Source organism: Ranitomeya imitator, chromosome 10 (assembly GCF_032444005.1).
Source record: "Ranitomeya imitator isolate aRanImi1 chromosome 10, aRanImi1.pri, whole genome shotgun sequence".
Lineage (NCBI taxonomy): Eukaryota > Metazoa > Chordata > Amphibia > Anura > Dendrobatidae > Ranitomeya > Ranitomeya imitator.
In genome coordinates, this window is record NC_091291.1 from 125,360,521 (window position 1) to 125,387,733 (window position 27,213).

The following is a 27,213-nucleotide window of genomic DNA, read 5'->3' on the forward strand; positions in this document are numbered from 1 at the left end:
CTCAGCCATGGACTGTCCATTTGCGGACAGGAAGGAATGTCTGAACTTGTCTTTCTCTCCGTTATCCAAATGTGTATTCTGCTGTGTGACACTAAAACGCGAGATAGTTTCCTAATAACTGTGCCCAATAGTAGAGATACACAATGTGCATTTATTTTGTGTAAAGGTTACATTTTTCTGGAAGTTTGTAATGAATATCGTGACTTATTTACCTAGTATCAAGCTTACGCTTCATGAATCCACAATAATATTTCTCCAGACAAGCATTTCATCTCCTTCCGGATATCTTTTAGCTTCTTTAAAAGACGATCACTTGTGAGTCTGGTCTTTTCTTTCAAAGCATGTGGAGCACCGCAAGAAAGGGAAGCCAATCCAAAATGACAGTTTAGACAAAGGAGCGACATTTCCACACTATCACAAAAAAAACGAATCATCCGCTAAGCTGACAGTAGACCAGAAGCACATCTTCACATTTTACATTGGTGAGTCAGGCATTGTATTTCTTAATATCTTCAAAGGCTGTGATACGGCTATGTCTCGTAATGGATGTAAAAAATGTCAAGCAGAAAGCAACAAGGAACAGATGTGTGTATCCATCTTAACCTCTGTCTCTGACTCAGGCATGAAAGCTTCTCGCGTTAGTGCAGTAATTGAATTTCAAGGATGTCTTGGTATGGCGGCTATTACTTGGTTGTCCCGATTTCTTTCTTGGCACCGTAGACTTCTATTTATCCCAAAGTTGCTTCTGTTTCTACGACTGGGCAAAGATGGGCTGGAGCCAGGTCACAAAGGATTTAATTCAGAATTCAGTAACTGACTTCAAAGGATGTTTCTTTCATGGGTTTACTAGACAACGTGAATCTTTAACCCTGCTGTTGTCTTCGGTCTGGGGAGACCGATTTTGAACTCTGGTAGTTTTGGGGGTGTTCAAGATGCGGTTCTGAAACTTGTGGTTGATTGACATAAATGAGGATGGGTCGGTCGGCCACGGGTTTCAGAGCCACATCTTGAATATTTTAAAGAATATTGAAGTTCAAGGTCGGTCGTTTTTGACCGAATACAACAGCAGGGTTTTTAAAGAAGCCCTCCTCCCCATCAAAGTTTTTATCCTTTTAATATATTGCGATCATCATATTATATAGCACTGTGTACTGTGGTAGAGTGGCTCACTCAGCCGACATGGAGGTAGGCACACGAACACGATATCTTTACATCCTTTCACAGTTTAATTATAGACATGCTGCATAAACCACGGTGATGACAAAGTAAACATGGCCCCTCAGGGCAAAACAGAAAAATAAGACAAAATAATATAACACAGTCCATTCATGTGTGGGAAGTCCGCCCAGCTCAGGAGACATAAGAATCCAAAGATTCAGTTTTCCTTCACAGGACACAACGTACTGGAGCTCCACTCTCCAATCCTACCAAACGCTGACTGCCTGCGGAAGTCAGCTATTTAAGCCCCAGACCACACCCTGGGGTTGGAGATAAGGTGGACAACCTCCCACCCACTCTATGGTTGTCCACATAAAACCCAGCCCATTATGTAAATTAGTGGTTAGTGTACTGGAGGAAAATCTATGGGTTTTATATCACTGAGGCCATTAAGCATAGTGAAATATATCTCCCCTACAGCACTTTACCAGTGACTTTTTCACAGTACTTACAATTGCTCATTTTGCCATTCTATTATAGGCTGAACTGGATGGACAAATGTCTTTTTTCGGCCTTACTAACTATGTTACTATGTTACTATGTTACCCAGCTAATTCTTCTCTTTTCCATTAGGTCTATGACATCACGTGATTAAAAACAGACTAGCTGAATCCTTCTAAGCTGTATGTAACAGCAAGAAGTCTCTTTTCCCTACAAGAGTCATGAACCAATGCAAACATTCCTGGCAGGGGAGGAGCGAGCAGCTGGGTCAGGAGTTGAAGAATGGGATGACTCATGGAGTAAAAAGCGACTTCCTGTTTCTACATGGAGCAGAGAAAATGGAAGAAATAGCTGAAGAGAAAGTCAAAATGAGCAATTGTAAGTACACAGTGCTATATAATATGATGACTGCAATATATGAAGAGGATAAAAAATTTGATGGGAGGAGGGCTTCTTTAAGGATCGTCTGTCACCAAAATATCTCCTTGCTATAAATCTCAATCAAAGTGATGAAATATTTTGCTTTCTGAGTAGTGGGATCCCTGTGAATGTGTTTTCTAATACATTAATATGGTTTCACCTACCGGCGGACAGCTGACAGGAACCTTCTGAACATTAAAAAAGTAATACTAAAAAAGCAATAAATAAAATAATAAAAAATAAAAAAAATGTGCAAGTATATATATATATATATATATATATATATATATATATATATATATGGGCATTTCAAACTTTAAACTATTCAGACTATTTCAATCTTAGAACACATTTCCTTAAATTATAAGAGACATAAAAAAGCAACATTTTATAATTTTGCCAGAAGAATAAGAGAAAAAAGATTCAGTACAAGTTGCCCATACTCTTTTCATTTGCTACGTCTTTCTCTTTTTACTGCACTCACATGAATTCAGTTATTCATTTGTCGAATTTATTATTCTTAGTACATTCTTATTAGATTTTTACTGTTAGTGTACAGTTCATTATTGGGGTGATTCCCGTTCCCAATGTTTGTTCGTGTTGCACTGCCTGTACAAAGAGGAACCCTGTCCGCATAGCAGAGAGAGGGATGTTACGTCTGTCAGCAACAGTACAGGCAGCTATGTGCAAGAGTTACACAGACTCTACAACATCATCATTGCAAACAAATTATTGATCAAACTTATTTTTAAAAAGATGCTTAAGTTTAGCATTTTAACACAAAACTAGCAGTAAAAGAAATATGTGCAAGTAGTCAACACCCTTTTAATGTTCTATGCCGTTATCTTTTTATCATGAATGTGATTTATTATTCTTATTACATTCTTGTTATATTTTATTTATTGTTGTATGTTACTATACATTTTATTATTGGATTGATTACCATTTCCTATGTTTGCTCATGTTGCACTGCCCGTACAGAGGGAAAAACTGACCACATTAGGGTGAGAAATGGACCCCTTTAGTGCTCGTTTACCCCCAGAGTCCACCGATACAGAGGTACATACGTTAATAAGTTCAGCTTTTACAGTTCAATTTACAATTTCAACTAACATGACTCTCCTGGCATGCCTCATTAATTTTGATATTAATATTACACTACCCATATTTTCCATAACAGGTATATCATTTTTTTTAAATCCTTTCCATCAGCAAATTCTGATTAAAGTATGATATTAGTTTTGATAAATAGTCATTTTAAGCAATATTATTATTGTACTAGCAGGTGGTAGAACTCTCTGACAATGCCGGGAACCTTCCCGATCTTTATTACCAGTCATATTTTTGTTTTCATCTTCCTGTTACAAAGCAGGAATTTTAATATTTTTTCATTTTCAGACACTTTTTTTTTTTTTTTAATTTTGTTGATAAAAATCCCCAGGGATTTAGAGAATTGCAGAAAATCATTCTTTTTATTTCACTTTGATCTTTAAAAGCCCAACAATTCTTTATTTGACAAACGACAAATGTTAATGGCAACTTGCGTCTATAAGGTCAGCGAATGTACGAGATTAATGCTGACTTACAAGGTAAATCTAAATCTTTATAATGAAAGAAATCATATTAAATACAGTCTTCAAGATCTAACTCAAAAATGTCTGATATTTTTCTTCCCACATTATCAGATTTATAAATTATAGAAAATTGTTATCATCACTAGGCGTTCAACCTACAATCAATCTTCTATCTACATGCAAAACCCCTTTAATGCCAACTAAAACCCCTCTACCCCAAACAGTGAGGGTCATCTGAAAAAACATAAAAAGTAGTTTTCATGAAAATGTAATATAAACTCTGGAAAGGTGGTATTCCATGCTTTAGACACTATTGACTTGACACTATTGATTTTCCCATATAAAGTACGGCCACCACTAGTGTTGAGCATTCCGATACTGCAAATGTTGGGTATTGGCCGATATTTGCTGTATCGGAATTCCGATACCAAGTTCCGATATTTTTGCGATATCGGAAATCGGAATCGGAAGTTCCTATAAGTTCCTAGTCATCTTCGGCGTGTGCAGTGCGTATGGTTCCCAGGGTCTGGAGGAGAGGAAACTCTCCTTCAGGCCCTGGGATCCATATTCATGTAAAAAATAAAGAATAAAAATAAAAAATATGGATATACTCACCCCTCCGACGACCCCTGGCTATAAGCGCTGCAACCGGCAGCCTCCGTTCCTAAGAATGCAGTGAGTGAAGGACCTTTGATGACGTTGCGGTCACATGAGCAGTCACGTGAGCGGTCGCGTGACCGCGACGTCATTGATAATATTAATATCTGCCCTCAGTCACTGACTTTACTACTCTAGCGGAGAAAATTGCGCGGGAGCCCACGCCAATTTTTTCAGCGATTTAACCCTTAAATTGCTGAAAGCTATTAAATTTAAGGGTTAAAGGCAATTTAAGGGTTAAATCGCTGAAAAAATTGGCGTGGGCTCCCGCGCAATTTTCTCCGCCAGAGTAGTAAAGCCAGTGACTGAGGGCAGATATTAATAGCCTGGAGAGGGTCCATGGTTTTTGGCCCCCCCTGGCTAAAAACATCTGCCCCCAGCCACCCCAGAAAAGGCACATCTGGAAGATGCGCCTATTCTGGCACTTGGCCACTCTCTTCCCACTCCTGTGTAGCGGTGGGATATGGGATAATGAACGGTTAATGTCACCTTGGTATTGTAAGGTGACATTAAGCCAGATTAATAATGGAAAGGCGTCAATTCTGACACCTATCCATTATTAATCCAATTGCATTAAATGGTTAAAAAAAACACACACACATTATTAAAAAGTATTTTAATGAAATAAAGACACAGGTTGTTTTAATATTTTATTGTACTGCCAATCCACCTGAAGACCCTCGCTCTGTAACAAATAAAAAATAATAAACCAACAATATACATACCTTCTGTAGATCTGCAACGTCCCACGTTGTAAATCCATCTGAAGGGGTTAAAATATTTTACAGCCAGGGCTGTAAAACCCCGGGGAATGAAGGTAATGTAGGTCAATGACCTGTAGTTACCTTCATTCACGGTGATGCGCCCCCTGCTGGATGTCCTCATATGACCTCGAGCCTGGGAACTTTTCCCATGCTCCAGGGACATCCAGCAGGGGGCGCATCACCGCGAATGAAGGTAAATATAGGTCATTGACCGACATTACTTTCATTCCCCGGGGATTTACAGCCAGGAGCAGCGCTGCATTAGCAGAGCTCCTGGCTGTAAAATATTTTAACCCCTTCAGATTGATTTACAACGTGGGACGTTACAGATCTATGGAAGGTATGTATATTGTTGGTTTATTATTTTTTATTTGTTACAGAACAAGGGTCTTCAGCCAGTGGATTGAGCGTACAATAAAATATTAAAACAAACGGTGTGTTTATTTCATTAAAAGACTTTTTAATAATGTGTTTGTGTTTTTTTTAACTCTTCCATACAATTGGATTAATAATGGCTAGGTGTCATAATTGACGCCTCTCCATTATTAATCTGGTTTAATGTCACCTTACAATAGCAAGGTGGCATTAACCCTTCATTACCCCATATCCCACCGCTACACGGGAATGGGAAGAGACTGGCCAAGTGCCAGAATAGGCGCATCTTCCAGATGTGCCTTTTCTGGGGTGGCTGGGGGCAGGTGTTTTTAGCCGGGGGGGGCAATAACCGTGGACCCTCTCCAGGCTATTAATATCTGCCCTCAGTCACTGACTTTACTACTCTGGTGGAGAAAATTGCGCAGGAGCCCACACCAATTTTTTCCGCGATTTAACCCTTGCATTTAAGAGCTAGAGCGCTGAAATTTTGCATATACACACTACTAACATTAGTAGTGTGGAATATGCAAAACAAAATGGGAATATGACATGGTTTACTGTATGTAAACCATGTCTCATATCATGTCGGGTTTTGGCAGGAGAAATGAAAAGCCGGTAATTGAATTACCGGCTTTAAAGCTATATCGCCCTGAAGGAAATGTAAAAAAAAACAAAACCCATAGACTTTCATTTCGATTTCGAGTTTTGGCCGATCCCCGACCCCGACTTTTCAATAGGATAGGCCGATTTCACTCGACCCGACTTTTGAGAAAGTCGGGTTTCGTGAAACCCGACTCGACCCTAAAAAACTAAAAGTCGCTCAACCCTACCCAGAAGTTCTTTGCTTTGCTCTTGCAAGAAAAGAGGGGGCACCGCATAAAGACCAGAGACACCCATCGGACTGGACCACCCCGTCTGTAAGTATAAATATAAACTAGTTTTTGAGATCTGCAGACCTGATTGGGGACTTTTTTACAACAATGCAGGATGCTGTATAAAAGACCCTAAAGGTGTTTGCTGTAAGTATATGAAGAAAAAAAACAGGTTCCTTTCAAGAGGGTTTTTTCCTAAAAAGTCTGATATAATCTTGGGTTTTAGGATTTCTATGAAATCCTCTATATATATATATATATAGTGCCTTGCGAAAGTATTCGGCCCCCTAGAACTTTTCAACCTTTTCCCACATATCATGCTTCAAACATAAAGATACCAAATGTAAATTTTTGGTGAAGAGTCAACAACAAGTGGAACACAATTGTGAAGGTGAACGAAATTTATTGGTTATTTAACATTTTTGTGGAAATTCAAAAAAAGAAAAGTGGGGCGTGCAATATTATTCGGCCCCTTTAATTTAATACTTTGTTGCGCCCCCCCGCGGCTGCGATAACAGCTGCAAGTCGCTTGGGGTATGGCTCTATCAGTTTTGTACATCAAGAGACTGAAATTCTTGCCCATTCTTCCTTGGCAAACAGCTCGTGCTCAGTGAGGTTTGGTGGGGATGGTTTGTGAACAGCAGTTTTCAGCTCATTCCACAGATTCTCGATTGGACTGAGGTCTGGACTTTGACTTGGCCATTCTAACAACTGGATATGTTTACTTGTGAACCAAGTAAACAAATCTCAGTCCTAGTCTCAGGTCTTTTGCAGACTCCAACAGGTTTTCTTCAACAATGGTCCTGCATTTGGCTCCATCCATCTTCCCATCGATTTTAACAATCTTCTCTGTCCCTGCTGAAGAAAAGCAGGCCCAAACCTTGATGCTGCCACCACCATGTTTGACAGTGGGGATGGTGTGTTCAGGGTGATGAGCTGTGTTGCCTTTACGCAAAACATATCATTTGGCATTGTTGCCAAAAAGTTTGATTTTGGTCCTCTTGGCTGCATCTCTGATGAGTCTTCTCCTTGTTTGAGATGAAAGTTTAGAAGGACGGCCGGGTCTTGGTAGATTTGCAGTGGTATGATGCTCCTTCCATTTCAATATGATCGCTTGCACAGTGCTCCTTGGGATGTTTAAAGTTTTGGAAATCATTTTGTATCCAAATCCGGCTTCAAACTTCTCCACAACAGTATCACGGACGTGCCTGTTGTGTTCCTTGGTCTTCATGATGCTCTCTGTGCTTCAAACAGAACCCTGAGACTATCACAGAGCGGGTACATTTATACGGAGACTTGATTACACACAGGTGGATTATATTTATCATCATTAGGCATTTAGGACAACATTGGATCATTCAGAGATCCACAATGAACTTCTGGAGTGAGTTTGCTGCACTGAAAGTAAAGGGGCAGAATAATATTGCACGCTCAACTTTTCAGTTTTTGAATTTCCACAAAAATTTAAAATAACCAATAAATTTCGTTCAACTTCACAATTGTGTTCCACTTGTTGATTCTTCACCAAAAATTTACTTTTGGTATCTTTATGTTTGAAGCATGAAATGTTTGAAAAGGTTGAAAAGTTCTAGGGGGCCGAATACTTTCGCAAGGCACTATATATATATATATACATATATATATATATATATATATATATATATATATAAGTTTCTACAAAGTTTTGGTCCATAATCAAACAACAAAGGTTGAGATAAAGATATTTTATTATGCGGTATCTGCTGCCAGACTTTCCACTGCATCAATGTATCATGTTACGAGCACTCCACCAATGCAGGATGCTTTTTTTTATTCCTTTCTCTGTATGCAGTGAGATACAGTCTAAAGGTACATCAATAGCTTTTACATCAATTTCTGATCTTATTTTCAAAGGAGCCATTTTTCATTACAATCTTCAATTATACAGCGTAGGGGGAAAAAGACGACAGGTACTCTCATGAGCCATTAGTTGCTGCACAAATTATTATGTGTCTGATACAGTAGAATTTTGCAGCTCTCAGGAGAACAATCCAAATTATAGACATAGGACAATTAGTCTCTTTTAAAAGGCATTTGTACGCCCAGGGCTGCGTTGTGCATTTGTGCTGGAATGATGCGTTAAACTTAGGGAAAACAATAAAAAAAAAAAATCAGAATCACATTGATGACCTTCATTTGACCATAAAGGGCTACACAAGAACTGCAACATGACTTCAAAGTAGCACAGAAAATAAACTAGAGTCAAAATCATTGGCTCCATTGTTCACCAGCCACTTGCGATGTTGATGAACAGGCATGGATGCTCCTAGAATAATAACCAAATTTTTTGAAAATTTTTGACTAAGGTTATTAAAGCCTAAACTTTCCTCCTTACAACCTTTTATAGTAGTCTGATGAGTCTAAAATTGAGAAAATATTAGATTTACAAAGAACAATACATATTCTGTAAATGTGTACAGCTGCAGTGCGTCTCCATAGTTACAGACTACAAACAAACCCCATGTAGTCTGATCCTGAAGTCATACTCCTTAATATTTTTTCTAACATACTTTTTGTAAGTCGTGGATCTAGCAGTACCTATAAATGATGCAACGTGGCATTCGCATAGCATGTCGACATAATTTGCACAGTGTGGCACATTTACTTTAGAACTTCAAACTTGGTGCACCTCTAGCTAAAATTTAGAAATAACTGAAAATTAAATAGAAGTTTTAGGTATCAAAGTAGTTAATTCATGAGAGCTTGTTCTATGGGCCAAATAAAATGGCCATTGCAAACTTTAATCTCCCTTTGGAAGATTGGAACAGGAGGATAACTGTAGAAGAAGTAAACGGAGTGTTGGACAGGTATGGGAAGGACAGGGAAGAGATGGTTTAAGACAGAGTAAATTTTTTTTAAATTTGCACTGAATTTATATAATTGAGAATTGAATTTCCCCTCTGAATAGAGTAAATCTATCTGAATCAAATTTTGGGTGACTCGACCAAATCTTCGATTTGGAACATATCCCCCAGCAGTAAGAGTTAATGTGAAGGAGGTCTAAGACGATCATCTGACTGTTGGGCTATCTTAAATGGGTTGGCCACTACTTTTTTATTGATGGCCTATCCCCAAGATAGGCCATCAATATTTGATTGGTGAGAATGCAACATTTGGCGCCAATGTCAATGATTTGCTTTACTGGTGCCGGTGGCAGACGGACGTTCTCAGATGTTGCCGTAACACAGAAGCTTCATACATTCTAGAGTGGTCACGATCTATTACTGAAGATCCACCCACTAAAAATTTAGATCTCTGCTACCCGGACACAACTACTATAGTCTTGAGGGAACCGCTCTTTTCTTTTACTACCTGGCTCCAGTAACAACTGTTGGGCTTACCAGGTGTCGCTCCCCAGCCAATGCCAATGAGATATTGATGGCTTATCTAAAAGGCAATGAGTAAAAGAATATAGTGGCCAACCTCTGTAAGTTTACATTTTTTTTGTCATGATGAAATAAAAACATCCGAGATAGATGCTTTGATCATTACATCAAAACAATATTTTTATAATATTAGTCTTCCTTTTTCTCAATTGAGTTTTTTTTAGACAGCGTGCTTTATGTTTGCCAAGATTCCCAAAGAACTTTTTCCATGCAGCGCAGAGGAATTATGCAGAAGCAAATATAGCACCGGTTGATTCATCAAAGTCATCTTTCATGATAACTTAAGTAATTGCGTGTTTATCTATGCAGATTTTCTCCCTTGCAGCTGGCTAATTATTTCATGGCAGGGATGCCCAAAACTTAGTTTCTTAAGTACATTGGTATCTAACATTTCTGGTAATTATATAAATATTTATTCACTTCTCAGAAAATAATAAGTTGTTTGCTAGATTTATGGATGGTGGAGGGTGGAACTATGTTCATACTTGGAAATTTATTGGATACCAAGGTGACACTTATTTAGGGGCAAAAGTATGAATATAATTCATTGGGACATAATGACATGTTAGATCCAAAACTTGAGTCCCCTTTCTAAAAATCTGAATCAAGAAATACTGTTGGAACGGGGGGAACTTGGGTTGTCCTTTTGTTTGACAAGTGGCCAATGATTTGACGAGCCATAATTTCTTTTCTCTAGTGGCCTCCCCACAGTTGAGAGGCTTCATAGTTGATCATCAATTTGATCATAAGCTTCACCATATCTGGCAATGCTTAAGGAGGTTGTCCACTGCTCAGACAACCCCTTCCTAATCATTATATTCCCCTCCCAGTAAAATAATAACACCTATACTCATGTCCGGAGTTGGAGTCCTTCCAGTGGTATTGGCACAGTCTCTCCCGAGGATCGCAGGCTATTGTTATGTCATGTGATCCCTGTGGCCAATCAACGCTGCCTTCACTCTCCTTTTCTACGGACATAATTGACATCCAAAGGTAGTGAAAAAACAACTGCAGCTCTCACTTCCTCCAGATGTCTTGATGTGTCAAGAAGGGACAGTAAAGCCAGCACTGATTAGTCTCAGGGGTTATTATATCACTCGAGCATTGGGGTAGCCAGTGCTGACACTATTAGAAAGCCACTGGAACCGCAGGTGTACATTTGTACTTGGCTGGGAGAAATAAGGATTCAGAGGGGGTTGTCTGAGTAGTAGACACACCCTTCAATACTACTGGACAACATCTTTAAAACAATAATATCGTGAAACATAAAATTTAAAAAAAAAAGTATAGTTATTTTTCTGACTTTTGTGTTCTTGGAAGAAGAAGTGAATGAAATTACAAAAAAAGGCTTAGAGAACTATATACTGGAGTAAAACACCTAAATAAGTCACAATATTTTTGAATAACTTGGAAGTTGCGTTAAAATATTGTCTCTTTTGTAGTTCCCATGCCAGTCCCGGTTAACTACTCCAATTTGGGTGAAACCCAACGTCCGGTTATACACCACATTTGGATTCTTCAAATGAAACCTGAAAACTCACCTCTTCAAAGAAGCTTACAACCTGTATTGTCTACATGGCCACCTCAACGCCATCGGAGCTCCTGCAACCCTCAACCTACAGTCTCCTTCCCAATAATCCTGTAGAATGTAAGCCCGCAAGGGCAGGGTCCTCGCCCCTCTGTATCAGTCCGTCATTGTTAGTTTACTGTATGTGATATCTGTAACTTGTATGTCACCCCTTCTCATGTACAGCACCATGGAATCAATGGTGCTATATAAATAAATAATAATAATAACCTAGGTGTGACGGGGCCGGCTCATCAAATTTATGAAAATTTATGTATAACTACTCCAGAAATGTTTTCCAGTCCCTAACTGGAGTATAATTTCTTCCAGAATCAGATGGCACTTGAAGGTTGCACTTAGTTTAATCTTAATTAATTAGAAGGGTTATACTCCAGCGAACCTATTTTGATGACCCCGTGTGATTCAGAAAAAGAATGGCCAAAGGCATCAATGAGTTACGCAAAAATGCACATTTTGGTAAATGCATAATTTTGTAAAATTTGAGTAGAATTCAATTCCCTTGTTATTTATTCACCTTTCTCCAGTATTGAGCCATAATACAGACATGTACATGTTACTTTGGATAAAAGAACTTCAGTAGGAAAACATCACAGTTAAGTGACAGCTGTTTTAATTTTATCTTTGGATTTAAAAAAAAAAAATTTACATTCTTTTTAATAAAATCATTTTTAGAATTAATGTGCTAAATGTTTGCGAAACGGCTGTTTTGTTTGGCTTTTTTTTATTGTTTCATGATTTAAATTAATCCTTTAGTGTCAACAGTGCTCCCTTAAAATGTCATGGTCTCTGAAGCATGAGCTGCCTACAAGACATTAGTGGAATTACTGTTCCCTTTAAGCCATCTGAGCCTTTTAATTGTTCTATGAAAATAAACCTAATGATACTTCTCGACAGTAGCATCTTTATCTGTTCTTATTCCCACCACGAATCATGTTATTTTTGACTCCTGCTGTTATCAAAGGCAATTTGCATTGTTGATTATTTTCTAATGAAAACAAATGTCAAGTCACATAATTAATACAGAACGTCAGATGAAAAAAAAAACTAACAGTAATTATAATAATTATAACCGCTATCACTAGAAGGGGGTTAATCTGTAAGATGAAGAAAAGTCCCTTATCTTGCCTTTCTGTAATATATTAGAATTGTTTGTGCAACTTCAAATTCTTTTGGTTATGGGTAAAAGTTTAAAACGTGCTTTAAAGGGAATCTGTCAGCAGGTTTTTGTTATGAGGATGAGATAGAGACTCTGATTCCAACTTTTGAGTGCAGCAGTTATAATAGAATCACAGTTTTCTCTGTTACAGATCTATCAGAGCTCAGTTGCTGAGCTGTGTATAACCCCACCCACACCATTGATTGGCCTCTGTGTACATTATATAGTGACAGAACGCGGCCAATCGGTGTTGGGGATGTGGTAGGACTAGGAGGCGCAAAGCTAGTTGTCCTCTGGTGATAATTTCCTGCTGATAAAACACTGATTGTATAGAAACAACAAAACACAGACTAGCAAGTGATACATCCCTGTAATCAGGGATACTGCTCTTACATTATGCTGTTTTCAGATTAAATAGCAAAAACCTGCTAACCAATTCCCTTTAAAGGGAATCTGTCACCAGTTTTGTGACATAGCAACTAAAAACATCACCTTATTCAGCGTATGCGCTGCATTCTCTAAATCCTTATATAACCCCCTGACTCCCCTTCTATATCCCAGAAAACCTTTATTAATTTCTCCCACGCTGTATGGTAATCTTCTCAGCCCGGTCCGATGGGTGTGGTTGCAGGCCTATGCAACCCTCCTCCCGACTTCTGCTCGCCGTCCTCCTGACTTGGATAACGATCCACATTGCCATGCGACATATCGCGTCTGCTCAGAAATATCACGTTTTACACCTACGCAGTATGATTTGCCCAACTGCGGGCAAAGCTGAAAAACAGAAAAGCGCATGCGCCGGCAAACGTAGTTCTGGTACATGAGCCGAAAGTTTATGTGCCGGCGCATGACACTTGTTTTTCGGCTTTGCCTGCAGTTGGGCAAACCATACCGCGCAGGTATGAAATGCGATACTTCTGAGCATGTGCGATATTTGCCAACTTCAGAGCAGCGCTTACAAAGCAAAGCGCTTGTAAGTGCTGTACTCTTTGACTGCAAAGGTGAGTAGTAACCTAGGCAATGATAAGTAACTATAAAAGTGAAAATCCCTCCATTTTTAAAGGGAGTCTGTCACCCCCAAAATTGCATATGAGCTGCGGCCACCGGCATCAGGGGCTTATTTACAGCAGTACTTTGCTCTGCCCTCAACAGGGCAGACAAAGTACGCCTGCGCCGGAGCAGTGGTAAGAAGACAAGAAGAGGACGTCATCGTTTGAACATGGGAGGCGCTGGATCGGACCACGACACCCATCGGACGTGGACCGCAGCCGGACCGCCCCTGGGTAAGTATAATCTAACCTTTATTTCTCAACTTTCAGGTTACATTGGGGGCTTGTCTACAGCATTACAGAATGCTGTAGATAAGCCCCTGATGCCGGTGGCTGCAGCTCATGTATGATTTTGGGGGTGACAGGTTCCCTTTAAAAACAAAGAGGTTGGTTTTGATAAAAAATAATTTGCAAAATTGTTTGTTTTCACAAGCACTTTTGCAATTTGACTCATTTAAAAGGAGACAACACCTTTTCTCCTTTATCTTTGCTGCTGTATAACATTGTTTTTTTTAATTATTCTTGCATTAAGAAACATCAAATAAATGATAAAATATATTACAAGGAAGAAAAAATGCAATGTATCTGAGAGTAGTCAGAAATGAAAAAAAAATGTCTCCATGAAAGTGTCTTTAGAACTGATTCGATTAGGACATTCTTAATGACATCAGATCACAGCTATTTTAAGAAATGAGGTTTAATGCACAGAGGAAAGCAACTCTGGGGGCAAGGTGAACTTTACGACAAAATCTATAAGCATAAAAAAAGTCCTAGTCCGATGTCATTCCGAGGTCACATTAAGAAAAAAATTGAGTCACATCGACTGAAGTTATTTTATTTAATCTAAGCTGAAAGCATCCATTTGGTGAATTGAAAATGTCCAATATATTACACTGGAAAGTCAGATGTCTTTTACAACATTTAAACCTGTTTACAGCATCTTTTTTTTCACAGAGATGATAGTAACACTATACACCTACCTGAATAGAGATTGGTTACTGCATACAACATATACAATCGTGGCCAAAATTTTGAGAGGAACACAAATTTTGGTTTTCAGAAATTTTGCTTTTTCTGGTGTTTTTAGATCTCTAAGTGTTAGGGCTGGCAGATCACACCTAGTAAATATGGAGACAGTATAGATGCGTTCGCAGCCCAGGGTCCACCATTCAGGAGTGGAACCTGCTGCTAGTAGATGGCAGCACTATATGGCTGTACTACACTTGACACGGATTCCGTCACCTGGTCTGTATAGGAGCGAACCCTGGTGCTTCACAGAGTCGCCGGGATTAAAGGTAACACTGTGCTCTGTTAACCTCACAGAGGATCACAGCTCACTATCGGAGCAGGTAGCGTACAGTGGTCATTCAGTCAGCAACAGCACACAAACAACTCCTCTGCGGAGGTGCCGGAATTCTAGTGGCTTTACGCCAGCCATAAAGTCACACACACAAACTCCTCTCCGGAGGTGCCGGAATTCTAGTGGCTATACAGCCGACACTGAGCACATGCTGACACATACCACAAGGTAGCTAAGCTCATACGCTCATAAACATAAGTTGATACTAGTTCATGGCCATGCGGCCATGCAAATCTTTTATAGAGAAAGCTCTCCAGGACCTTCCTAGTGGTCCAATAGGAACTGCTTCAGGACCTGAGCGTGTGACCCCCGACCTCCAATGAGAGGTCGTCCCTTGGGCACGCTCAGAAGCGGAAAAGCAGGACTTAGTCCCAGGAGCGTCTGCTCACCGCTGAAGAGTGCTGGTTACAATGGCTGAGCCTCGAAGATCAGCAGTAACCAAGCGCACAGTATCTGACTGAGCCAAACGCTGAGACCGACGTCTCCCCTGAGCAGGCTCCATTGCAGCTGAAGAAGAATGGGAGACCACAGCGGAGGTGGCTCGAGTTTCCCCCTGTGCAGCGGCGGGAACTCAACACCTAATAGTAAGTCTGATGTTTCCAAGGGAATTGGCTCACTCGCAATTTTGCCTAAGGCACTTAAATGAATAGGAATGGGATCTAATCATCCTCCAGGAGCAACTTTTCTCAATGTCCAGGAGCAATGTGGCGATGCATAATGCTTATTCCAACATGATGTAGACTATGTGTCATAGACCTGAGACAGGGACAAGGGGGCATCCTCTACGTCTGGAGGAAAGAAGGTTTAAGCATAATAACAGACGCGGATTCTTTACTGTAAGAGCAGTGAGACTATGGAACTCTCTGCCGTATGATGTTGTAATGAGTGATTCATTACTTAAATTTAAGAGGGGACTGGATGCCTTTCTTGAAAAGTATAATGTTACAGGGTATATACACTAGATCCTTGTTAGGGTGTTGATCCAGGGAACTAGTCTGATTTCCGTATTGGAGTCGGGAAGGAATTTTTTTCCTCAGTGTGGAGCTTACTTAAATTTTTCTGCATTCCATTACTCATCCATATTCTATTCTGTGCTCTGTGGTACATTTTGTTCGTATAAATAGCACTTCAAAAAAGCTGTGAGAAATTTTTCTAGATTGATTACTCATCCAAACACTTTTATGAGCTTTCTGTTATATTTTGGTGTTATATAAAACCAAGAAAAAAATGAAAACATTTATATTGATTCAATACTTATCTATACAGTATTTCGTACATTCTTTTACATTTCAGTGTTATATAAAAATCCAAAACACCATGAAAAAATATTTATGGATTCATACACTGTAATGTCTTGCTACATTTTGCTGGCATGTTAACCCCTTCATGACCAGGGGATTTTTCGTTTTTCCGTATTCGTTTTTCGCTCCCCTCCTTCCCAGAGCCATAACTTTTTTATTTTTCCGTCAATTTGGCCATGTGAGGGCTTATTTTTTGCGGGACGAGTTGTACTTTTGAACGACATCATTGGTTTTAGCATGTCATGTACTAGAAAACAGGAAAAAAATTCCAAGTGCGGTGAAATTGCAAAAAAAGTGCAATCCCACATTGGTTTTTTGTTTGGCTTTTTTGCTAGGTTCACTAAATGCTAAAAATGACTTGCCATAATGGTTCTCCAGGTCAGTACGAGTTCATAGACACCTAACATGACTAGGTTATTTTTTATCTAAGTGGTGAAAAAAATTTCCAAACTTTGCTAAAAAAAAAAAAAAAATTGCGCCATTTTCCGATACTCGTAGCGTCTCCATTTTTCATGATCTGGGGTCGGTTGAGGGCTTATTTTTGCGTGCCGAGATGACGTTTTTAATGATAGCATTTCGGTGCAGATACGTTCTTTTGATCGCCCGTTATTGCATTTTAATGCAATGTTGCGGCGACCAAAAAAACGTACTTCTGGCGTTTCGAATTTTTTTCCCGCTACGCTGTTTAGCGATCAGGTTAATACTTTTTTTTAATTGATATATCGGGCGATTCTGAGCGCGGCGATACCAAATATGCGTAGATTTGATATTTGTTTATTGATTTATTTTGATTGGGGCGAAAGGGGGGTGATTTAAACTTTTATGTTTTTTTTTATTTTTTTTACATTTTTTTAAACATTTTTTTTTTACTTTTGCCATGCTTCAATAGCCTCCATGGGAGGCTAGAAGCAGGCACAACGCGATCGGCTCTGCTACATAGCAGCGATCTGCTGATCGCTGCTATGTAGCAGAAATGCAGGTGTGCTGTGAGCACCGACCACAGGGTGGCGCTCACAGCCACCGGTCATCAGTAACCATAGAGGTCTCAAGGACCTCTATGGTTACAATATACAAGCATCGCCGACCCCCGATCATGTGACGGGGGTCGGCAATGACGTCATTTCCGGCCGCCCGGCCGGAAGCGGTAGTTAAATGCCGCTGTCTGCGTTTGACAGCGGCATTTAACTAGTTAATAGGTGCGGGCAGATCGCGATTCTGCCCGCGCCTATTACGGGCACATGTCAGCTGTTCAAAACAGCTGACATGTCCCGGCTTTGATGCGGGCTCACCGCGGAGCCCTGCATCAAAGCAGGGGAGCCGGCATCGGACGGTATGGTACATCCGATGCCGGTAAGGGGTTAAACTCTAAAAAATCTTCCAAAACCTTTTATGGATTCAATGATTCATGCATACAGTTTTCTGTGTTTTGTGTAAAATTACAGTGGGTTAAAATGTATATATGCCGTAGAACCTGATTTGTGTGAAATTTTGTTGGGTTGAAATACAACCAATAATTGGACTTCTACTGGTGTACATGTTCTGAATGAAGCAGTCCAGTTGTTGCCTTCAAGGGTGTATAGATGACACTGCTTGTAAGTTTTTGAAGGCTTTGCACTCTATGGAACTTTTGTGAGTGGACTATAGATGGTGTCTTCAAGGGTGTATGGATGACCCTGTTTGTAATTTTCAGAAGGCTTTGCACTTAGTGCATAGCTTTTATGAGTCTAGGAGTACTACTACATGACAATTTGAACAGAATGTGTATGAGGCCCTCCTTTATATCTAAGTGAGGGTGTATCTGAGTCCCTAATCTTTGACAGTTCTTGCTTCCTTCTTAAATGATGCTGCAATTTTCAATTCTTTACTAAACATTTTCATTTTTATTTAATTATTATTATTTTTTTACTTTTTCAATTTTGCCTTATATAAAAGTCATTATACAGGAAAGAATGTTTCTTTTTCATGTAAATTCCAATTTCTTGTCAATTTAAAATGTTTTTTTAAAAGTGTGACACAATTGTCACAGATGCTGCCAAAGGCCTTCCCTACATTGTTATCCTTCCATTCAGCACTTTTTGCATCTATTTCAACATTTTCACTCTATTTCAACATTTTCACTGCCCCCAGACCTCTTTATAGGGTCTGCTGTAAAAATGCTCAGATTTCCCATTGACTCCCATTATACTTGTTACTTGAAACGAGCATTAGAGCATTAGGAATTGTTTGGTTCGAGTAACGAGCATTCGGGCATTTTAGTGCTTGGTCATCTCTACTCAGGACTTAATGTACATGCAATTCTCATCAAATATATTTGATGCAAATTGAATTTCCTGGCCAAATTTGATTGCATTGCTGTAGTCAAATTTTGGCATGTGTTCATTGCTTTTGCTAAGTGATTTTGTAAGTACTTTAGTTGTTTTTTGTATTTAATTAGCATTGCAGCATCATTATAATTTAAAAGACATGGGAAGTAGCTTTTATACCAACAACAAAAGGCAGAGAAGAAATGAAATATGATTAAATTAAGGGAAAAAATAGTGGTTTTCAAGACCAGAGACACTTTTTCAAATAGTGACCTTGCACAAACATCCAGTAGATACATCATGCATGTATGAATGATAGGACTATAAGCCAGTCTTGAAACTTTTGTCTGCTGAACTAAGGCTTGCCAAATTAATCAGGAGGTATACGTCTCTTATTGTATTTGGTGCATTTTTGGGCAAAAAAGAAATTTATGCCATCCACAAGCTGATGAAGAGATCAACTGCAACATGTGCCAGTTTTGGGCTTATATTTAAAAAAAATTATTACACTGCCTTACTTTTGCTAAACCCATTCATTTTTTTTGGGAAAGTGCCAGAGCAAGTGCAAGAGGGGCAAAACGAGACTTCCAACATTTTGCCGAAATGCTACTGGTAACAAATGTAGCAATTTTTCCAAACTGACATAAAACCGACACAGCAGAAACCTAAAACATTACACAAATTTAAAGAACAACTTAAATGAATAGAAAATACAAGGAATAGGGAAGTGCAGTGGATTATGATGGGCTGGTAATTGTAATATTTCTTCTTGTAGGCATCAAAAAGTAAGACGGAGATTCACTTAGATTTTCTTCTACATTTAAGTTTTCTGGCTCATAATGGCAAAATACTTAAATCTTGCAATTTCGAATGGGAAAGTTTAAAGAAAAGCATTGCAAAAAAAAATCAAATGATTCTTCAAGTAGTGACATCTGTTTGTAGCAAAACTCGGTTATATTTGAAATCATTCCTCACACATAGAAGAAAGCTGTCAAAACAGATTTGTGGTTCTTCTTCTTGAGGTTTTTTTTTTATTCTTTGTGAAGACTTTTACTGTACAGTTTGAATACATTTCCCATTTGTGAAGCCGAGATACATTATGGAAGAAAGTTTTACCAAGACTATTGCAACTTTTTATTTTACCTTTTGTACTGAAATCAAACCTTGTTACGAAGGTGAAAAAGTCTATCGTTAAAAGGCTTCTCTGTAAGACCGTACATACAGTGACTTCTTTCTATAAACGTAGGTGACCAGAGCCAATTTTAAAGAGGTTGCATGTCCTAAAGATAGGTCAGAAAATTGAGATCAGTTTGGGTCCAACTTCTAGAACTCTTACATATTTTTGGTTCCTCAGTCACTAGAAGTTTGCACTACAGCTCCGGTCATGTCCCATGACTTGGGAATCATGCAGTATTGTATTGTTGCTTTCGTGTTGCTATGCAATAAGGTTTGCTTTTTAGAAATGTGTCCTTCCTCTCTCCCTGTCGGCCTCCCTTGCTCTGATGTCATCAACCCCTCCCTTCTTCTTCCTTGTGAGTATGGTAGCCATCTTATAAAGCCACGTGTCTTGCAGTTCTGGTTCAGAATAGTCTTTTTTACCTACTGCAGCCATTACAGTTGCTGCAATTGTAATTGTGCAAACTGCAGGAATTGGGCTTGAAAATAAACTTTCTAGAACTCTGCAGTTGAGTTAAAGCTATCTGACTATATATCATCGTGTGAGTACTGGCACATAGAAACAGCCTAGGAATGGTGTCTCCAGCGGCCTACACTCGCAACTTAATTACGGAGGCAGAATAGCTCAATAGTATGTATAGTAGACATTCTTCGATACTGCAGTTTAGCTCCTATTGAAGTAACTATGATCTGAGTAGTAGAACTCATTCCATACCAGACAGGTTTGATATTAACCCCTTAACGTCCAATGATGGATATATCCAACATTAGACGCCTCCACCTGTTTGGTTTCCGGCGATGAGCCGGCACCTTTTCCGGCACATGACAGCTGATCTGCGCACACTGCAAACTGTGAGGACTCTCCAGTGGCTACATTGGGAACGGGAGGTCATGTGACCACAGTTTTGCAATCTGCATACTGCTTGCCACATTCTGACTAGACTTGTCCGGCCGCCTCAATGCACTTGCATTGTGCAAGGATGTACTCCTCTAGTTGGCATGTGACTTCAAGACTGAAAATCACAGATTTGCGTTCACGCACCCATCGTTTCCAGCACTGAATAGTCCTCACAGCATGCAGTGCGCCTGATGTGAGGATGCACAAGTCTGCAGTCACGTAGGCTACAAGTCTGAAGTCACTCTAAGGCTAGACAACCCCTTTAATCAAAGTAGAAACGTTAAGGGTGAAAAATCTTTAATCTGGGGTAATTAAAAATAATATATCACCAGATTTTTGCTACCCCATCTCAGAGCAGCATAATGTAGCAGCAATGTATGACTTATTGAGCAGCCTACTGTAGTTTTGATAGCATCACTCTTTTATCTGCTGCAGATCCAGCAGTTCTCTGAGTGCTGAGCTCTTTAAAACCCTTCCCCCACCTACACCACTGATTGGCCGCTTTCTGTCTATGCATAGTATAGAAAGCGGCCAATCATTGTTGGGGGCGTGGTTGACAACATAACAGCAGGTTTATTAGTCCTCTAGCGATAATCTCCTGCTAATTAAACAGTGATTTTATCAAAATTACAGCAAGCAGCCCAATGAGTGATATTGCTGGAATCAGGATAATGACAGGGAATACATAAGAATTCTGGATGTAAATAGCATTTTCTCACATAAAATATGTGTATTCATATTAGTACCGGATATGTACTAAAGTGATGAGTAATGTGACCTAGCGCATTGTCAATAATCCTGCCACATGGTTGATAGTCAGGTAATTGTCATTTATGTACGTTTCTCCTTTAAAATAAAGCCAAAATATGAAAAATCGAGTTAGTTTTGCTCTGCGCTTTATGTAAATTGCCTCCTGTGATTGACATATATGGAGTTAATTTGTTGAGTAGTTACTAAAACTCAGCACTAGTCTTTAATACTTTTGACAAGAGCGCGGCTGCATGGGGCGACAAAACATTAAAGAAGCCTGCAGAACAATAGCTACACATTACGAAGAAAACAAACAGATTTGCCGTGAAGCTTCATGTCTAAGACATAGAAAAAAATTCCTGTTTCTATCATTCTTTGCCAGACAAAAGAAAAGCTATCAAAGTAAAAAGTAGAGTAAAGTATCCTGTACAAAAGTGATATGTTCTTATGTCTGCAAATTCAGCACTTAATCCTTGTCTTCTATTGAGGTGGCCCACGGCCAAGAGAAGACTTCAGACATAATGCGATTAGCTTTTTCTGCTTATTAAGGCGAAGAAAAAAATATGATTATTGCAAGACAAGCAATTCAATAAAAGTCAATTCTTCAATGACAATGGCCCAGTAGGTAGTGTCTGGGTATTAGGTTTTTATTGTAAGTTAGGTTATCCAAGTTTTAGATAAAGAAAGGCAAAATCGAGGCATCACTCAAGCCGTCAAGGGAAAAACGGTTTGGAGTTTATTCACCCATCTTAGTGCAACCTTTCCGCCTCCCACCAGAAGCTTTACTCAAATAGTTTGTGAGCTGAAATGTTGCACGCAGACGGCTGAATAAAAGCAAAACCTTTCTCACTTGGACCCCTTGAGTAACCTCTTTCATTTTTTTTGGTGTATCTAGAAGGCTTTTGCTATATCCAAGGAGCATGCTGCTTTTTTTGGTTCTTGTATTTTGGATACGATATTGTAGGATGATTTAGCTACGCAGTGTGAACAGGGGCTTTGCCCCAACTAGGGTTGAGCGAAACGGGTCGGCCATATTCAGAAGTCGCCGACTTTTGGCAAGGTCGGGTTTCATGAAACCCGACCCGACCCCTGTGTGGGGTTGGCCATGAGGTCGGCGATCTTCTGAACTGGAATCGGAATTCCGATACCAATTCCCGATATGTTTAAGATATCGGGAATCGGTATCGGAATTCATATTTAAGTGTATAATAAAGAATAAAAATAAAAAATATTGCTATACTCACCCTCGGACGTGCCCTGGTTCTCACCGGCAGCCTTCCTTCCTAAGAATGAGCGCCTGAAGGGCCTTCAATGATGTAGCGGCTTGTGATTGGTCGCGTGAGCGGTCACATGGGCGTCACGCGACCAATCACAAGCCGCGACGTCATCGAAGATCCTTTAGGCGCTAATTCTTAGGAAGGAAGCGCCCGAGGGCGTGTCCGAGGGCGCGTCCGAGGGTGAGTATATTCCTAATAGGTATATACTCACCCTCGGACGCGCCCTGGTTCTAACTCGCAGCCTTCCTTCCTAAGAATCAGCTCCTGAAGGACGTTAGATGACGTCGCGGCTTGTGATTGGTTGCGTGACGCCCATGTGACCGCTCACGCGACCAATCACAAGCCGCGGCGTCATCGAAGGCCATTCTGGCGCTCATTCTTAGGAAGGAAGGTTGCCGGTGAGAACCAGGGCGCGTCCGAGGGTGAGTATAGCAATATTTTTTATTTTGATTCTTTATTTTACACTTAAATATGGATCCCAGGGCCTGAAGGAGAGTTTCCTCTCCTTCAGACCCTGGGAACCATTAGAAACCCAATGCACTGCATTGGGTTTAGTGTTTCGGCCGACCCCGACTTTTCTATAGGATCGGCCGATTTCACTCGACCCGACTTTTGAAAAAGTCGGGTTTCGTGAAACCCGACCCGATCCTATAATAAGAAAAGTCACTCAACCCTAGCCCCAACCTATGAGCTGAATCCTGGGAACCTTAAAAAGAGATGGTCCACTACTATCTTTACTGTGCACCTCAATTTAAACCTTTGACGTGAGTATTTTTTTGAAATACATTTTCTTTCGATATTTGCCTATCTCTGCTCACTCAGTGCCAATCAGATGACCCTTGGTTGCAGCCACCACTGATACCCAGTGATATCACGTCAACTACCAGACTTTGGAAGTTGAAGCTGCATCACCAATGTGAGAGCCAGTCTCATGCAGACTATGGCCACTCCCCCTAGTTGACTGGTATGTGGTCAGTGTTTCACATTTATCCTGTGCTCTACGCTGAGCGCTTACACCAGGGTTTCTGTGTAAATCTCTGAAATATGCAATTCAGGGGAGCCCCCTAGGTGAAGATTCCCTATATTGAGGCCCATGATCCAGCTTTGTCGGTGTTTTTAAGCATGCATAAATGTACAGTCGGACAATGTTTAGTGCACCTCTGAAAAGAAGGACACCTTTTAACAGAAGCAAGCAGAGTCCAGAGTAACTCTGCTGCCTTGCTATAGGGAATGGATCTCTTGGAGTTTCTTCTGAATTACGGCATTCAGAGATTTAGATGGAAACCCTGAAATAAGTGCTCAGTGTAGAGCGCAGGATAAGTGTGATCCAACATGTTATGCAAAATGTTCCCAATAAAAGCTTCAACTCAATAAACAAAACAAACAAGTCCTCATGCAGGTCCATCCTCTGTCAATTACGTTATTGGTAATACAAAGGCTCTGGAAAAGCGCTATGTCTCCTCAGCCCCCAAAAGAAATTCAGCGAATTCTGCACTCCCAAATCCAAATGCCCTCTTCCCTTCTGAGCCACATTGTGCCTAAGCCACATTTATCATCCACATGTTTGGCATTTCTGTAGTGATGAGAACCCGCTTAATTTAAGGGTGCGTGTCTCCAGAATTATGAGCTGGGCATAATGTGCGCCCACTACAATGAACTGGGTACTACAATTTCCAGACACTACCAGGTACTGGGCACTACCACACAGGCAGATTTGCACCTGTCACTCAGCCAGTCACATGCATTGCTGCTCATTTCTGGAAAATAACCATGGAGTCAAAATTGTCACTACAACTGTAGATAAATTTCTAGAGGATTTTAATTTCCAAAATGGGGTCACTTCCTCCTGGCACTTAGGGGCTCTGTATATAAAGTCTGCAAAATATTCTCCAAGAGTCAAATAGCGCTCCTTCCCGCCAGAGTCTCGCCATGTGGCTTAGTAGTAGTGTACAGCCACATATGGGGTATTGCAAAGTTCAGTAGAAATTGACAAATTTTAGTGCCATTTTTATCCATTTTCCCTTTTAAAAATGTTAAATTTCAGGCTAAAACAATTTTTTTTGTGTTAAAAATGTAATTATTTTTTCTGATCTGCCCAATGGTATAGAATTCCCTGATACATCCATGGTGTCAATATGATCACTGCACCCTTAGATTAATTAACTGAGAGGTGTAATATGTAAAATTGGGTCACTTATGGTTGGGCTCTGCTGTTCTTGCACCTCAGAGGCTCTTCAATTGGGTCATGGCGGCCCCAAACTATAACAACAAAATCTACACTATAGTACGGCGCTCCTTCCCTTGTGAGTTTTCTACTGTAGCTCCCGATTACATGTAGGGTATTGGCGCACTCAGAAAAAGTTGCACAACAAAACGAGAGGTCCATTTTTTCTTTTTGGCCCTTATAAAAATTAAAAACTTGTGGCTAAAACAACATTTTAGTAGTAAAAAAATTATTTTTTTATTCACCCCCAATGGTATAAACTTCTGTGAGGCACATGTGATGTCAACATGCTCACTGACTGCACCCCTAAAATAATTCATTGGAGGGATTAGTATGCAAAATACGGTCAATTATTGAGAGGGTTCTACTGTTTTGGCACCTCAGCAGCTCTGCCAATGTGACTGTCATGTCGGATGCTATTCACACTAGGGTGTCTGACTGACAGCGGTAATTCCTCATACGTCCACTATACGCTCAGTGGCGCCGGCTAGACTTGATCCAGGTTGTCCGGGGTTAATCTAGCTGGTACTCGGGTTGGAGGCTGGGTCACGCCCACGGCCTTTAAATAGTCGTGCTGGACTTTGGGCGTCGCCGATTATAGCTTGTGCCTCGTGCCTAGTGTTTCCGGTCCGGAGTGGTGGTCTTGGAGAAGAAATATTGTAGCTGGTGGTGTATGATCCTTTGGTATATTTATCCTTCCTATATTTGTATTTGTTTTGCCCTGTGCACATTATTGTGTTTTCCTGTGTGTCTGCGGCGTGGTGCATTTTAAGTTTTCCCTGTCTGTGCTTTCTGTGGGGGTTGGTGTGTGGTCTCTTCACTGGGTTGCGGGTGGTGGTTTCAGCATAGGGCTGAAACAGGAGTCAGGGCCAGGCCTGGTGGCCCAGACAAGCACACCTTCAGTGTAAATTCTGGGAGAGGGACAGACAGGGTTCCCCTTAGTCTGAGGGATATCGCAGGGGCCCGGGTAACCAGCCTTAGCCTCCCTAGGCTCCCCTTGACAGTGACAAGGCACCCTCAAACCATTCCACCAAAATCTGAACTCCAATATGGCCTGATCTTTCCACTACGCTTCAAAATTAGTTTTTGACCATTAACATTGCTTAGAAGGATTCAACAAGTCTGTGATGTCATAAATCTAATGGAAAAGAGAAGAATTAACTGGGTAGAAGTGCAAAATGAGAAATTGTAAGTACACAGTGCTATTTAATATGATGACTGCAATATATTAAGGAAATATCAATTTTGATGGAAGGAGGAGGTAGAGGAAGAGGAGTGCTTCTTTAAGTTTTCATGATTACATTTGAAATCAAATATAATTTATTACATGATTTTTTTTCTATAATATAAAAATATATATGTATTTCCTGTTTCAAAAAAAAATACCTGCAATGTTATCTGAAAAAAAAAAGCCCCCATCTAGCAAGAATCCTAGGAGTCTGTGTGCTCGTTGGTGTTGCTGTAACATCCAGCTATTCCCGCTCTGCATTGGAATTGACATTATGGCTTTTTGTAATTATCTCTTAGCTGAAGGCCCTTGGACTTTGCCAGTTCTAAAATGTTCAAACCCTAGGTCAAAGCATTCCACCTGCTGGGATAATAGGGCAACTTCTAATGTAGGAACACAGGGCACGCCCGCGTTTGAGGTTTCTAGTGTGCTTTAAAATTAAATTAGATTCCTCATTCAATCCAAAGCTGTTATTAATGCGGAACGAGGTGGGGAGTTAGAGTAATCTCAATTTTTTTTCTGACACCATAGTATTCCTGAAAGTATTCTTATCTGTCAGTCAGCGTTAGATACAGCCTGGAGCATAATAGAGCAGATGTATAGTAAGAATATGATTTGTATGTGCTTTACTGTTTAGCATGTAAAAAAAAAAAAAATCTACGGTATATATATATATATATATATATAAAGTAATATAACCTGGATATTAGAAATTTCAATTGATCATTGTCACATTGTTTATAAACTCTAAGAAGAGGGCCTGTTAAAAAATATCCACTTTTTGCTCTTTTATTTCTGCAGCTTCTTTGTGTTTGTTTTTCTTTTTTTTTGGTTTTTAAATCCTCACAAGGGTTCCACTTTTTATATTGTGATAATTTGTGGACGGTTAGTTTTTGACGCTGCGTATTGTTGCTGCATCAAAAATGCAGCGTCTTACAGTTCCAGCAAAGTAGATGGGATTTGTAGAAATCTCACGGCCTCTCTGCTTTATTTTTAATCAACGTAAACCGATCTGAAGTGCATGTTTCAAATCTTTTGCAAGTGCGCTGAGTTTTCAGCTCAGATTTTCTCCATGGACTTACATTAGATGCTGAACATCCACAGGTCATTTTGTTGGTGCACGATGCCTTTTATTATATAGGTTAGTATTCACACCG

The 27,213-nt window shown here is 39.9% G+C and overlaps 1 long non-coding RNA gene across 1 annotated transcript; it reads left to right on the forward strand.

Annotated features, from left to right (window-relative positions):
• Window positions 1–372: 372 nt before the first annotated feature.
• LOC138651437 (uncharacterized) lies at window positions 373–11,906 on the forward strand. The gene is made up of 3 exons (XR_011315488.1): window positions 373–482; window positions 1,792–2,037; window positions 11,189–11,906. It is a non-coding gene; the product is annotated as an uncharacterized lncRNA (long non-coding RNA).
• Window positions 11,907–27,213: the final 15,307 nt, after the last annotated feature.